Here is a 12,612-nt window from a genome sequence, read left to right on the forward strand (position 1 = left end):
TGTGGGTCCATGATGAATGAGGAAGTCCATGGCCAGCCATTGATAAGATGGACGAGCTCATCATTTTCAGGGTATAGAGTAATGGGGGTTACAGGTTGGGGAAGGCCTAAGCTTTCCATAGGTGGTCCACGCTCTGAGGAAGAACATGTAAAAATCAGAAACAGATGGTTTATTGTCAGTGTAAGGGGCCCACCAGTGCAATCTACTGACCTTGCTAGTCAATGGGATTTCCCGGTAACAGCTCCCATCATCGCCGGGAATTTGTGCGCTAGTGTGAGACCAGAATTTCCCGCCGGCGTGAAAAGCTGGGAGATCCTGCCCGAAGGGTACCAGTAAAACTTGTCCGAACTGGTCTTCCGTACTTAAAAACAGAACTCCAGTATTACCGGTGCCGGTATCACAGATTTTTAATTGGGATTTCAACATTTTGAACAAGTTTTTCCTTCTGAATGACCCATCACGGAAGGAAAAGCACTTTGCTTCCTTTGCCTCTTTTCACTTCAGTCCCGGGATGGTCTGACAGCAAAGTTACAGCAATTCCCTCGCTCAGGCTTGAGAGCAAATTGTAAGGTTTTTAAGCCATGACAGAGGAGGCAGGAAGATCAAAAGGCAAGCTCTGTGATAGGGTGGTGGGCAGGAGAGGGAAAAGGCTGGAAAATCTCAGCAAGTCTGGCAGCATCTGTGGGAAGAGAAAAGAGCTAATGTCTCGAGCCCGATGACGCTTTGTCAAAGTCATCGGACTTGAAACGTTAACTCCTTTCTCTCCCTACAGATGCTGCCAGACTTGCTGAGATTTTCCAGCATTTTCTCTTTCGTTTCAGATTCCAGCATCTGCAGTAATCTGCTTTTATCCAGTGGGAAGGAGAGATTAAATAGCAAAAGCTTTCATGGTGTAGCAGCTAAAGAGAGCGGTAATAAGTATAGTAAAGAAACAAAGATTATGTCTACATCAGGTGTGAATTGCTGCATAAAACCCATCTGAATGCAACATAAACAGACATAAAGGTGAGGGGGGGGGGGGGGGGGGGGTGCGGAGATCAAAGCAGGCAGACAAAATGGCGTCCTCATCTGGTGAGCCCAACAAGAAATTACTCAAATGTGACCTGGAGACTAAAAAAAGGGCGAAGTGCCGTTGAATTAGTGTTTCTCGGCGCTGCAGCCATCAAGAAACACCCTGCTAGGGCCGCACGGTGGCACAGTGGTTAGCACTGCTGTCTATGGTGCTGAGGGCCCGGGTTCGATCCCAGCTCCAGGTCACTGTCTGTGTGGAGTTTGCACATTATATACATGTCCGCGTGCACAAAAAAATGAAAAATGAAATGAAAATCACTTATTGTCACAAGTCGGCTTCAAATGAAGGTATTGTGAAAAGCCCCTAGTCACCACATTCCAGCGCCTGTTCGGGGAGGCTGGTACGGGAATTGAACCCGCGCTGCTGGCCTGTCTTGGTCTGCTTTCAAAGCCAGCTATTTAACCCTGTGCTAAACCAGCCCAAAAGATGTGCTGGGTTAGGTGGATTGGCCACGCTAAATTGCCCCTTAATTGGAAAAAAAATAATTGGGTACTCTAAATTGAATAAAAATTAGAAAAAAGAAACTCTCCGCTAAACGCTCCCAAAACCAGACACAGATTTTTTTCCTGTTAAGTCATGTCCAATGAATCAAGACAAGTTTCAACACAGAAAAACAATAAAAAGAAATAAAAAATACCCACAACAAGATGGAGGCAGAGGTTATGATGTAAAGATGTTAAACTCAATGTTGAGTCCAGAAGGTTTTAGAGATGTGGTAAACCATGTTATTGTATTATATGCATGGTGCTATATTGTACATGCCTGGGCTTGTCCAGGCTGGCTCCGCCTGTGGCTCCTCCCCTCAGGCTGCTGTATAAAAATGGCAAGTCTCCGCCTCCGGACCCAGTTCGGGTCCAGAGGCAGGAGGCTTGCTGTTTAGTGTATTAAAGCCTCAGTTACATTTATCACTCGTCATCTATTATTGATGGTGTATCAATTTAATACACTAAACTTCTAAAGATGGACTCTTCACTCAAGATGAACTCCTCACTCAAGCCTGATCGCTTGCAACTGGACCCACAAGCAGCCGACGCGACAGAAACCTTTGAACACTGGCTAAGCTGCTTCGAGGCGTTCCTCGCATCCTTAAACGAAGACTTCACAGACCTCCAGAAGAAGCAGGTCCTCCATGCACGGGTGAGCCCAAGAGTCTTTAACCTCATCAGGGATGCCCCCTCGTACGCGGAGGCTATAACGCTGCTAAAAGGACATTACGTGAAATCCGTTAACCAGGTATATGCTAGGCACCCCCTCGCCACGAGACGGCAATGCCCTGGGGAATCACTCGCGGAATTCCTGTGTCCCTTGCGCATCCTCTGCCAGAACTGTGACTGCCGGGCGATATTGGGTACCCAGCACGCGGAGCTGCTGATCAGGTACGCCTACGTTGCGGGTATGCACTCAAACTATATCCACCAGCGATTACTAGAAGGGGGGACACTCGGCCTCCCAGAGACAACTCTCCAACTCACTCCCAGAACATGGGGGCCTGCACCTCCGACCGCGCGGCACCCTCGTGGGCGCAGCCATTAACCAACTCGGGTGCGATGCAAGCCTGCGCCGCGCAGCGGCCCACCAACGCCGGAGGCCCGAAGTGCTACTTCTGCGGCCAGAGTAATCACCCCCGACAACGCTGCCTGGCATAGAAAGCAACCTGTAACAGCTGTGGGAAGAAGGGCCACTTCGCAAAAGCCTGCCAGGCCCGAGCCCCCCTAAATCTTCTAAGCCCAGCAGCGCTGCCTGCTGCCTATCAGGGCCACCCCAGCTGCCGCGCCACCTGCCATGTGCGACATGTGGGCGCCGCCATGTTTAATTTCCGCCGACACGTGCGACCCACGGGGACCGCCATCTTGGACACCATCTTGCACCTCCCCCGCCACGTGCAACTCATTAGGGCCGCCATCTTCGCAGCACTCCGCAGCCTCCCGGGAGCCCTGTTCACCCGACTGTATGCTGGCCGCTGCTACCTCCGACCAGCTTACCGATCGCCTTCCGACTCTCGCCTTCGTCACACTCGACCAGTCCCGGCCGCACTACCTCGCGATGTCCACGATGACCGTCCGGATCAATGGGCATGAGACAGCCTGCCTCTTCGACTCCAGGAGCACAGACAGCTTCATTCACCCAGACACGGTAAGGCGCTGCTCCCTCCCCGTCCCACCCGCGACCCAGAAAATCTCTCTGACTTCCGGATCCCACGCAGTGGAAATCCGGGGGTACTGTGTCGCGACCCTCACTATGCAAGGCGTAGCGTACACCAACTTTAGGCTCTACGTCCTCCCCCATCTCTGCGCTGCTCTATTACTGGGGCTCGACTTCCAGTGCCATCTCCAAGATGAACTCCTCACTCAAGCTTGATCGCTTGCAACTGGACCCACAAGCAGCCAACACTACAGAGACCTTTGAATACTGGCTAAGCTGCTTCGAGGCTGACCTCGCATCCTTCAACAAAGACTTCACAGACCTCCAGAAGAAGCAGGTCCTCCACGCATGGGTGAGCCCAAGAGTCTTTTCCCTCTTCAGGGACGCCCCCTCGTACGCGGAGGCTATAACGCTGCTAAAAGGACATTACGTGAAATCCCTTAACCAGGTATATGCGAGGCACCCCTGCCCCCCCTCACCATCTGTAGCCTCGCGACCCCTAAGGTCGCCCCACCCTCCCTCTCCGCAAACCTCACCCCGGACTGTAAGCCCGTCGCCACCAGGTGCAGATGCTACAGTGCCCAGGACAGGGCCTTCATCAGGTCGGAGGTCCAGCGACTCCTGCGAGAAGGGATCATTGAGGCTAGTAACAGCCCCTGGAGAGACCAAGTGGTGGTCGTCAAGACTGGGGAGAAGCACCGGATGGTCATCGACTATAGTCAGACCATTAACCGGTACACGCAGCTCGATGCGTACCCCCTTCCCCGCATATCTGTCATGGTCAATCAGCTTGTGCAGTATCGAGTCTTCTCTACAGTCGACTTGAAGTCTGCATACCACCAGCTCCTTATCCACCCGGAGGACCGCCAATACACTGCCTTCGAGGCAGATGGCCGCCTCTACCCCTTCGGCGTCACCAACGGGGTCTCGGTCTTCCAAAGGGAAATGGACCGAATGGTTGACAAGTACGGGCTGCGGGCCACGTTCCCATACCTAGACAATGTCATCATCTGCAGCCTTGACCAGCAGGACCATGATGAGAACCTCAGGCGCTTCCTGCACACCGCAAAACTCCTGAACCTAACTTACAATAGAGAGAAATGCGTCTTTCGCACAACCTGCCTGGCCATCCTCGGCTACATCGTGGAACACGGAGTCCTAGGGCCCGACCCCTCCTGGAACTTTCCCTCCCCCACTGTCCCAATGCCCTGAAGAGATGCCTGGGGTTCTTCTCTTAATATGCCCAGTGGGTCCCCAACTATGCAGACAAGGCCCAGCCACTGATCAAATCCACCATTTTTCCCCTGACGACTGAGGCCCGACTGGCCTTCAATCACATCAAGGCAGATATTGCTAAAGCCGCGATACACGCTGTGGACGAGTCCATCCCTTTCCAAGTGGAGAGCGATGCGTCGGACTTTGCGCTGGCCGCTACCCTCAACCAGGCGGGCAGGCCCATGGCTTTCTCCTCCCGTACCCTCCATGCCTCCGAAATTGGACACTCCTCCGTCGAAAAGGAAGACCAAGCCATCGTAGAAGCTGTGAGACACTGGAGGCATTACCTGGCCGGCAGGCGATTCACTCTCCTCACTGACCAACGGTCGGTTGCCTTCATGTTCAATAATGCACAGCGGGGAAAAATCAAGAACGACAAGATCTTGAGGTGGAGGATCGAGCTCTCCACCTCCAGCTATGATATCTTGTATCGTCCCAGGAAGCTCAATGAGCCCCCAGATGCCCTCTCCCGCGGTACATGTGCCAGCGCACAAGTAGACCGACTCCGGGCCCTCCACAACGACCTCTGTCACCCGGGGGTCACCCGCTTTTTCCATTTCATCAAGGCCCGCAACCTGCCTTACTCCATCAAGGAGGTCAGATCCGTGACCAGGGACCAGGTCTGCGCGGAGTGCAAACCGCACTTCTATCGGCCAGACAGAGCACATCTGGTAAAGGCCTCGTGCCCCCTTGAGCGCCTCATCATGGACTTCAAAGGGCCCGCCCCTCCACCGACCGTAGCGTGTACTTTCTCAACATCGTTGACGAGTACTCCAGATTCCCCTTCGGCATTCCCTGCACTGACATGACCTCTGCCTCCGTTATCAAGGCCCTGCACAGTCTTTTCACCCTGTTCGGGCTCCCCGCCTACATCCACAGTGATTGGGGCTCCTCCTTTATGAGCGACGAGTTGCGTCAGTTCCAGCTCAGCATAGGCATCGCCTCCAGCAGGACGACCAGCTATAACCCCCGGGGAAATGGAGAGGGAGAATGCGACGGTCTGGAAGGCCGTCCTTCTGGCCCTACGGTCGAAAAGTCTCCCAGTCTCCCACTGGCAGGAGGTCCTCCCCGATGCGCTCTACTCCATCCGGTCACTCCTCTGTACACCTACTAACGAGACTCCTCATGAACGCATGTTTGTCTTTCCCAGGAAGTCCACCTCCGGGGTCTCACTTCCGTCCTGGCTGACAGTCCCGGAGCCCGTCCTTCTCCGGAAGCATGCGAGGAGCCATAAAACCGACCCCCTCGTCGAGAAGGTCCTGCTGCTCCATGCGAACCCCCAATATGCCTACGTGACACACCAGGACGGGCGGCAGGATACGGTCTCCCTTCGGGATTTGGCTCCTGCAGGCTCCCCGGAGACCATCACCGCCACACCCCACCCTACACCGTCTCCCCCCACCTCCGCCCACTTCCCTCACGAACTGACACCCGCAGGCCCACCGGCAACAAGCAACACCACCTCCACCAGACCACCCCCCCCCTTTGCCAACTCAACATCTGGGTGAAGAAGAAGACAACACGCTCCCGGACACGCAGGTATCGACACCGGTGCCCACCCCACAGCCGGGACTGAGGCGGTCACAGCGGAAGGTCAAGGCCCCTGACAGACTTGACCTTTAAGACCACTTCACCCCCGCCAGACTTTTTTTAAACAGGGGTAAACCACATTATTGTATTATATGCATGGTGCTGTATTGTGCATTGCTGGGCTTGTCCAGGCTGGCTCCGCCTGTGGCTCCTCCCCTCAGGCTGCTGTATAAAAGTGGCAAGTCTCCGCCAGAGGCTGGAGGCTGCTGTTTAGTGTATTAAAGCCTCAGTTACATTTATCACTCATCGTCTATTATTGATGGTGTATCAGAGAGCCAAGTTGCGAGACTTAGGCTGGATTCTCCTGCCTCCCAGCCGCGGGTTTCTCGGCAGTGGGAGGCAGTGAGCCGTTCACTGGCAGCAGGATTCTCTGTTCCCACCACTGTCAATGGGAATTCCCAATCAAGCCACCTCACGCTGCTGGGAAGCCAACGGGCTGGGGAGTGCTGCTGCCGGGACCAGAGAATCCCAGCATCCGCGAATGGCCGGAGAACTCCGGCCAAGGTATTGTTCCTACAGTTTGGATTGAGCTTTGCTGGAACGATTTGTAGCCCAAGGTCAGAACAAAGAACAAAGAAATGTACAGCACAGGAACAGGCTCTTCGGCCCTCCAAGCCCGCGCCGACCATGTTGCCCGTCTAAACTACAATCTTCTGCACTTCCGGGGTCCGTATCCCTCTATTCCCATCCTATTCATGTATTTGTCAAGATGCCCCTTAAACGTCACTATCGTCCCTGCTTCCACCACCTCCTCCGGTAGCGAGTTCCAGGCACCCACTACCCTCTGTGTAAAAAACTTGCCTCGTACATCTACTCTAAACCTTGCCCCTCTCACCTTAAACCTATGCCCCCTAGTAATTGACCCCTCTACCCCAGGGAAAAGCCTCTGACTATCCACTCTGCCTATGCCCCTCATAATTTTGTAGACCTCTATCAGGTCGCCCCTCAACCTCCGTCGTTCCAGTGAGAACAAACCGAGTTTATTCAACCGCTCCTCATAGCTAATGCCCTCCATACCAGGCAACATTCTGGTAAATCTCTTCTGCACCCTCTCTAAAGCCTCCACATCCTTCTGGTCGTGTGAAAAGCCAGAGTGGAAGACTGGCGGAGAATTAAAATGGCAAGTGAGCAACATCTCGGAGTTAGGTTTGTAGACTGAATGGAAGTGTTTCGCAAAGCGATCGCCCAGTCTGCAATTGGTCTGCCCAGCGTAGAGGAGTCCAGATTGTGAACATCGAATCCAGCCCACTAAATTGAAGGAATTTAAAGAGCGCCATTGTCTGCTGGTGCCCACCATGGCAGATCGGGAAAACCGCTGGAGGTCTGCGGGAAACTCTGACGCATTCCTCTGATGGGTTCCAGATGGAGGCCCGGCCACCCTGGATCCTGGAACACCGCAGCAGTGGGTCGGGAGGATCTTGAAGTGGGGCAATTGACATAATTTGATATTAATCGCTCTAATGTAGGACAATGTAGTCATGAGCATTAACAGCTTGAAAATAAGTTATGAGAACCCTTTCTAAGCATGCTGGTGTGGGAAAGTAACAGGCTCAAACTTAATGACCTTCACAGAATGAGGAAGCAAAAATGTGATAGGAAGCACAGACTTCAGCCTTCTGTTAGTTCGATTGCAGTCTGTATAATGCTGCTTATGAGATTTAGAGTGTAAGGATGATAACCAAAAGATACAAATATGTTACACAGCTTTGGTACAAGTCAGACACTCTACAGGAAGAGAGCTATGTGTGTTTCTGAATAAAGTCTCTGTTACTGCAACTTCCAGACTTGAATGGTCTCAATTTTCTTAACCACAACAATTTGCAGGTGGAGCTTCCGGATTTAGTGTCCCGATGGAGGTCCGTCCTCCAGCCTCAGACTGTTCCTGGGGATCTATCTTCTTTCTCAGGAGGCCCATCTTATTTCTTCAATAGTGGGTCAGTGTTGTTGGGCACCTTTTCAATTTTGCACCAAATAGAATGGTGAACTATTCTCCATCAGGCCTGCCCCACCACGATATACGGCACAAACACCTGGGTGCATAATTAATGAGGTCAGAGAGCAGCACGGTGGCACAGTGGTTAGCATTGCTGGCTACGGTGCTGAGGGCCTGGGTTTGAATCCCGTACCTGGGTCACTGTCCGTGTGGAGTTTGCACATTCTCCCCATGGCTGCGTGGGTTTCACCCCCACAACCTAAAGATGTGCAGTGGCCACACTAAATTGCCCCATAATTGGAAAAGAAATAATCGGGTACTCTTAATTTTTAAAAAAATTAACGAGGTCAGGGCCAGAGGATTCGGCATATTTTCACATCCATCACCACAGCGGGAAACACTCCATGTTCCCACGGGACTGAATCCCAGAATGGGAGAATTCGGCACGTGTGTGGAGATTGCATCACACTGGAGGTGGCGGATATGGCAGAGGTCGGCTTATTGAATTTGGAAATGGGTGAGGGGAATCCTGTCAAAGCTCTTGTAGGGACGGGGTGAGTGTGTGGGACTGAGATGGGAGGAATAGGAAGGGGTGTGTGTGAGGGAGAGGGATGGGAGGAATGGGAAGGGGTGAGTGTGTGGGAGAGGGATGGGAGGAATGGGAAGGGTGAGTGTGAGGGACAGGGATGGGAGGAATGGGAAGGGGTGAATGTGTGGGAGAGGGATGGGAGGAATGGGAAGGGGTGAGTGTATGGGAGAGGGATGGGAGGAATGGGAAGGAGTGATTGTATGGGAGAGGGATGGGAGGAATGGGAAGGGGTGAGTGTGTGCGAGAGGGATGGGAGGGTGGGGAAGGGGTGAGTGTGTGGGACCGGGATGGGAAGGTGGGGAAGGCATGAGTGTGTGGGACAAGGATTGGAGGAATGGGAACGGATAAGTGTGGGGGTCAGGAATGGGAGGGTGGGGAAGGGGTCAGTGTGTGGGAGAGGGATGGGAGGGTGGGAAAGGGTGAGTGTGTGGGAGAGGGATGGGAGGGTGGGAATGGGCTGAGTGTGTATGACAGGGATGGAAGGGAGGGGAAGGGGTGAGTGTGAGGGACAGGGATGTGAGGAATGGGAATGGGTGAGTGTGTGGGAGAGGGATGAGATGAATGGGAAGGGGTGAGTGTGTGGGTGAGGGATGGGAGGGTGGGAAGGGGTGAGTGTGAGGGACAGGGATGTGAGGGATGGGAAGGGGTTAGTGTGTGGGAGAGGGATGGGAGGAATAGAAAGGGGTGAGTGTGTGGGAGAGGGATGGGAGGAATGGGAATGGGTGAGTGTGTGGGAGAGGGTTGAGAGGGAGGGGATGGAATGAGTGTGAGGGAAAGGGATGTGAGGGAGCGGAACGGGTGTGTGTGTGGGAGAGGAATGGGAGGAATAGGGTGGTGTGAGGTGTCGGAGTGGGCTGGGAGGAATGCGAAGGGATGAGTGTGTGGGAGAGGGATGGGATGAATGGGAAGGGGTGAGTGTGTGGGGGAGGGATGGGAGAAATGGGAAGGTGTGAGTCTGTGGGAGAGGGATGGGACGGTGGGGAAGGGGTGAGTGTGTGGGACAGGGATGGGAGGGTGTGGAATGGGTGAGTGTGTGGGACAAGGATGGGAGAAATGGGAAGCGATGAGTGTGTGGGACGGAATAGGTGGGTGGGGAAGGGGTGAGTGTGTGGGAGAGGGATGGGAGGAACAGAAAGGGATGACTGTGTGGGAGAGGGGTGGCGGTTGGAGAAGGCGTGACTGTGTGGGAGAGGGATGGGAGGAATGGGAAGCATTGAGTGAGGGAGAGGGATGGGAGGAATGGGAAGGTGTGAGGCTGTGGTACAGGGATGGGAGGAATGGGAAGGGGTGAGTGTTTGGGAGAGGGATGGGAGAGTGGGGAAGGGGTGAGTGTGTGGGGAGGGATGGGGGGAATGGAAAGGAGTGAGTGTGTGGGAGCGGGATGGGAGGGATGGGAACAGGTGAGTGTGTGGGAGAGAGATGGGAGGTTGGGCAAGGGATGAGTGTGCGGGAGAGGGATGAAAGGAATGGGAAGGGGTGAGTGTGTGGGAGAGGGATGGGAGGGTGGGGAAGGGGTGAGTGAGAGGGACATGGATGGGAAGGTGGGGAAGGTATGAGTGTGTGGGGCAAGGATTGGAGGAATGAGAAGGGATAAGTGTGGGGGTCAGGAATGGGAGGGTGGGGAAGGGGGTCAGTGTGTGGGAGAGGGGTGGGAGGGTGGGAATGGGGTGAGTGTGTGGGACAGGGATGGAAGGGAGGGGAAGGGGTGGGTGTGTGGGACAAGGATTGGAGGAATGGGAAGGGATAAGGGTGGGGGTCAGGAATGGGTGGTAGGGGAAGGGGTCAGTGTGTGGGAGAGGTTTGGGAGGGTGGGAATGGGCTGAGTGTGTATGACAGGGATGGAAGGGAGTGGAAGGGGTGAGTGTGAGGGACAGGGATATGAGGGATGGGAAGGGGTTAGTGTGTGGGAGAGGAATGGGAGGAATGGGAAGGGGTTAGTGTGTGGGAGAGGGATGGGAGGAATGGGAATGGGTGAGTGTGTGGGAGAGAGATGAGAGGTCGGGGACGGATTGAGAGTGAGGGAAAGGGATGTGAGGGAGGGGAATGGGTGTGTGTGTGGGAGAGAGATGAGGGGAATAGGAAGGTGTGAGTGTGTGGGAGAGGGATGGGATGAATGGGAAGGAGTGAGTGCGTGGGAGAGAGATGGGATGAATGGGGAGGGGTGAGTGTGTGGGAGAGGGTTGAGAGGGAGGGGATGGAATGAGTGTGAGGGAAAGGGATGTGAGGGAGCGGAACGGGTGTGTGTGTGGGAGAGGAATGGGAGGAATAGGGTGGTGTGAGGTGTCGGAGTGGGCTGGGAGGAATGCGAAGGGATGAGTGTGTGGGAGAGGGATGGGATGAATGGGAAGGGGTGAGTGTGTGGGGGAGGGATGGGAGAAATGGGAAGGTGTGAGTCTGTGGGAGAGGGATGGGACGGTGGGGAAGGGGTGAGTGTGTGGGACAGGGATGGGAGGGTGTGGAATGGGTGAGTGTGTGGGACAAGGATGGGAGAAATGGGAAGCGATGAGTGTGTGGGACGGAATAGGTGGGTGGGGAAGGGGTGAGTGTGTGGGAGAGGGATGGGAGGAACAGAAAGGGATGACTGTGTGGGAGAGGGGTGGCGGTTGGAGAAGGCGTGACTGTGTGGGAGAGGGATGGGAGGAATGGGAAGCATTGAGTGAGGGAGAGGGATGGGAGGAATGGGAAGGTGTGAGGCTGTGGTACAGGGATGGGAGGAATGGGAAGGGGTGAGTGTTTGGGAGAGGGATGGGAGAGTGGGGAAGGGGTGAGTGTGTGGGGAGGGATGGGGGGAATGGAAAGGAGTGAGTGTGTGGGAGCGGGATGGGAGGGATGGGAACAGGTGAGTGTGTGGGAGAGAGATGGGAGGTTGGGCAAGGGATGAGTGTGCGGGAGAGGGATGAAAGGAATGGGAAGGGGTGAGTGTGTGGGAGAGGGATGGGAGGGTGGGGAAGGGGTGAGTGAGAGGGACATGGATGGGAAGGTGGGGAAGGTATGAGTGTGTGGGGCAAGGATTGGAGGAATGAGAAGGGATAAGTGTGGGGGTCAGGAATGGGAGGGTGGGGAAGGGGGTCAGTGTGTGGGAGAGGGGTGGGAGGGTGGGAATGGGGTGAGTGTGTGGGACAGGGATGGAAGGGAGGGGAAGGGGTGGGTGTGTGGGACAAGGATTGGAGGAATGGGAAGGGATAAGGGTGGGGGTCAGGAATGGGTGGTAGGGGAAGGGGTCAGTGTGTGGGAGAGGTTTGGGAGGGTGGGAATGGGTGGAGTGTGTATGACAGGGATGGAAGGGAGTGGAAGGGGTGAGTGTGAGGGACAGGGATATGAGGGATGGGAAGGGGTTAGTGTGTGGGAGAGGAATGGGAGGAATGGGAAGGGGTTAGTGTGTGGGAGAGGGATGGGAGGAATGGGAATGGGTGAGTGTGTGGGAGAGAGATGAGAGGTCGGGGACGGATTGAGAGTGAGGGAAAGGGATGTGAGGGAGGGGAATGGGTGTGTGTGTGGGAGAGAGATGAGGGGAATAGGAAGGTGTGAGTGTGTGGGAGAGGGATGGGATGAATGGGAAGGGGTGAGTGCGTGGGAGAGAGATGGGATGAATGGGGAGGGGTGAGCGTGTGGGAGATGGATGGGAGGAATGAGAAGGGGTGAGCGTGAGGGAAAAGGATGGGAGGGTGGGGAATGCTTAAGTGTGTGCGGGAGGGATGGGAGGGTGGGGAAGACTTAAGTGTGTGAGAGAGGGATTGGAGTAATGGGAAGGGGTGAGTGTGTGGGAGAGGGATGGGAGAAATGGGAAGGGGTGGGGGTGTGGGAGAGGGATGGGAGGGTGGGAAAGGGTGAGTGTGTGGGAGTGGGATGGGAGGGAGGTGAAAGGGTGAGTGTGAGGGACAGGGATGTGAGGGATGGGAAGGTGTTAGTGTGTGGGAGAGGTTTGGGAGGAATGGGAAGGGGCTAGTGCGTGGGAGAGGGATGGGAGGAATGGGAAGGGGTTAGTGTGTGGGAGAGTGATGGGACGGATGG

General features: G+C 54.8%; 1 protein-coding gene across 1 annotated transcript in view; it reads right to left on the reverse strand.

Annotated features, from left to right (window-relative positions):
* The window catches only part of pkd2l1 (polycystic kidney disease 2-like 1), a 150,294-nt gene that overhangs the window by 24,536 nt on the left and 113,146 nt on the right, over nt 1-12,612 (reverse strand). The gene's annotated exons all lie outside the window — the stretch shown is intronic.

Source organism: Scyliorhinus torazame, chromosome 16, assembly GCF_047496885.1.
Source record: "Scyliorhinus torazame isolate Kashiwa2021f chromosome 16, sScyTor2.1, whole genome shotgun sequence".
Classification (NCBI taxonomy): Eukaryota; Metazoa; Chordata; class Chondrichthyes; order Carcharhiniformes; family Scyliorhinidae; genus Scyliorhinus; species Scyliorhinus torazame.